Below are 3,599 nucleotides of genomic sequence, written 5' to 3' on the forward strand. Positions count from 1 at the left end.
CTTACCAACTACACAAAACTAAAGAATAACGTACCAACTACACAAAATAATGAAGAAAATTATATTTAACAAACTTACAAACGACAGGTAATATCATGCGTTAACAACTAGAAAATTAAAAAAATCAATCAATCATCAGTATGTATCTTCGCTATTAACGGATTTTCAGCCATTATCCTTAATAATAAGGTAAGATCAAATTAGTAGATTTAAGCTAGTTAAAGCCATTTATTAAGCAAAAAACCCGAAAGAATCTTCATAAGTGTGAATATCAGTATTAATAAAATGGTAATAATAATATTAAAAATAATTTCAAACGTTATAACCAATGTTGCTAACGAAACCAACTTTAAGGGAAAGTGAAGTATTTTATTATGTGGCGTACAACAAACAGCCGTATTGGACCTGAAAAAATAAGTGGCGTACAACAGACAGCCGTATTGGACCTGAAAAAATAAGTGGCGTACAACAGACAGTCGTATTGGACCAGAAAAAATAAGTGACGTACAACAGACAGTCGTACTGGACCAGAAAAAAAAAGTGGCGTACAACAAACAGCCGTATTGGACCAGAAAAAATAAGTGGCGTATAACAGACAGTCGTACTGGACCAGAAAAAATAAGTGGCGTACAACAGACAGTCGTATTGGACCAGAAAAAATAAGTGGCGTACAACAGACAGTCGAGTATTGGACCAGAAAAAATAAGTGGTGTACAACAAACAGTCGTATTGGACCAGAAAAAATGAGTGGCGTACAACAGACTGTCGTACTGGACCAGAAAAAAAAAATAAGTGGCGTACAACAAACAGCCGTACTGGACCAGAAAAAATAAGTGGCGTACAACAGACAGTCGTATTGGACCAGAAAAAAAATGACATGTTTTAGATCATCAACAATCTTGCTGAGATGTAATATCACACAAAATATTGCATCCCATTATTACATATGAATAGGGTAATAGTAATATACGACTAAATCATGTGCCTTCCGCTAAGGCGTTCGATGACCTACAACTTATTATCTCATGATATGATTAGAATACACACATCTACGTGTAACAATACTACAAAAAAAATGCACCATAATAAGCATTAACCACATTTTAAATGTTTTCGTATTACGTTTACTTATAAGAATTGTTGTTTTTTTAGTGTAGTAGTTGACTGCCCTTGTGCTCCAGATGTACTGCAGATTGAATATAAAAATAATCAGAACAATCAAACACTGCGTCTCAGTTCTTTTTTTTTTTCGCTGTAAGCAGCCACCTGTTAGTAACACCAATGTCTTTCTGTGTGTGTTGCAATGGTTGCTATTGATCTCTTAAAGTACCGCGAGAGAGCGCACTATGTTCTCCTTCTCGTGCGTAGAGGAGTAGGAGGGTGCTGTTGCCTTGGCGACGGCCAAGACCCGCTGCATGTTACCTTATTGTGAGGAGGATATTACGCAGTATAAGGTGGCGGCAACGGGGTGGATTGAAACACTTCAAAAACGAAGTCACCCTGCTCCTATCATAAGAATGCCGCAGTGAAAACTAAGCTTTAAGACAGGTTTTTGAGACTGCATCTTTAGTAAGCAAACTGAAATAGACTGGTATTCGAAATAACGTATGGGGCCAACACTGTGAATTAGCCTTCCGCTTGGTAAACGTTTTGTTTTGAACTTTTCTTCTGAAACCCAGTTGTCCGGCTACAAAAGGTAGGAGTTGTTAATTATGAATCATTTACTACAAAGACAATGTTATACAATAAAAAGCTGGCGCGTAACGCGAATTCATTGTTTAAGAAAATTAAAAATGAAGACAACCTACAGCTTTCAATATCGAATCTGAAATTATTGTTTCTAAAACGTTTGTTCTGCCTTTCACAAGGTTCGTCTTTGAAAATTCAATGCGTCGTTATTAACAGAATGTTTATAAATAACTATTATTTTTTCTACAGATTACTAATACTCGTTCGCCTTGATTGGAGTTGACACAATCTTGTTGTATACAAGTTATCATAAACAATATTATTATATTGTGCGAAAGCTATTTTATATGTTGGAGAATAATTATATGGCGCGTGCTTTTTTTCATATTGTGTGATGAAATTTATTAGAAGTCTCTACGACATTTGAAAGTTATTAATGAATGTCTAGACAGCCAGAAAACTTCACATATATTTATATGTATGCCGAAGGAGTGATAGAAAAGATCGAGAAAAGGAAACAGAATATAATTGCTCTATTATCTGGATCTTTTTACAAGATTCTGGAGCTACACACACACACACACACATATATATATATACATGCAAGTATATATTTCATAAAGCTTCAACAAAGTTACATTGAAATATTGATTTAATTGAAGAAAATGTCTAAAGATGGCGCTCTATGTTAGTTTACCTGTTGCTGTTGTTGAGCTAGTAAGAGGCATAAATTTTAAGTGTATTTTTAAATCATGAAATGTCGAAGTAAACATAATACCAACTCAGGATTAACGGCGCGCCATAGGAAATTCCCTGAATACATGTACTTTACTAGTCTCGTAGAAGATTGGATTTTAAGTTCGAGAAAAAAATCTATAAACTATCGAACTCTATAATTTTTATAAAATCTATGTCTCGCTGTATGTATGTTCCAAGTATTCCTAAAAGACTTATATTAGATTTTATTGTTTCTGCTTACGTTCCGACACCCCATGGCAAGCGGTATTTCAGTTTCAAGATTTTTAAAAACAATATCCCAAATGATACCAAAAATATAAAAACGGCATCCCTTTGAGCTTTATAGTATTACCTATATTTTTTGTTCATTAGATCACACCCACTTCTTCCATTATTAGAGTGCCTTTTTTAGTCGCTAAATTTTAACCATTTCTTCTATTATTAGATTATTTTTTATTCACTAGGTCTTAACCACTTCGTCCATTATTGGGTTACCTTTTTTATTCACCAGATCTCATCCATGTCTTCCATTAATAGATTACTTCTTTTATTCAGTAGATTTCTCCCACTTCTTCCATTATTATACTGCCTTATTTATTCACTAGATCTCACCCACTTATTCCAATATTAGATTGCCTTTTTTTTCACTAGATCTCACCCACTTATTCCAATATTAGATTGCCTTTTTATTCAGTAGATCTCATTCATTTCTTCTATTATTAGATGTTTTTAGCCACTAGTTCTTATACACTTCGTCTGTTATTGGATTACCTTTATTTTTGACTACCATCAGTTTCCCTCTTTTTGCCACTTTCCCGTATATTATTTCTATCATTTATTTATTTTATTTTTATGAACTACTAGTTTCTTAGAAGTTAAGAATTTCTGAGAGTCGTAAAAAATGCAATGATGATGCAGGCTTTAAACCATCATCATAATAAGCCAATAAAGTTTGGAGTCGGCTTGAATGGGTAGAGAAAAAAATTATGTTTAACATAATAACAAATGTACAAAGTTACGATAAAGTTTTGTCAATATCTTGTGTGACAAAACTTATCAAAATGGTGTAATAAAGTTTCTTTGTTACACGTTGTACATTTGTTAGTGTGCTAAATTTATAAAAAGGCATAGCCAGGTGGTTAGGGCGCTCGACTTGTATTCTACGGTTCGAA

At 33.7% G+C, this 3,599-nt stretch overlaps 1 protein-coding gene across 1 annotated transcript in view; it reads left to right on the top strand.

Annotated features, from left to right (window-relative positions):
* Positions 1–1,445: 1,445 nt before the first annotated feature.
* Positions 1,446–3,599, top strand: part of LOC106478167 — a 77,809-nt gene continuing 75,655 nt past the window's right edge. The window contains exon 1 of the mRNA XM_022381732.1: positions 1,446–1,696. The gene's annotated coding sequence lies outside the window, so the exon portion shown is untranslated. The remainder of the gene's footprint in view (positions 1,697–3,599) is intronic.

This window comes from Limulus polyphemus, unplaced genomic scaffold, assembly GCF_000517525.1.
Source record: "Limulus polyphemus unplaced genomic scaffold, Limulus_polyphemus-2.1.2 Scaffold9, whole genome shotgun sequence".
Taxonomy (NCBI): domain Eukaryota; kingdom Metazoa; phylum Arthropoda; class Merostomata; order Xiphosura; family Limulidae; genus Limulus; species Limulus polyphemus.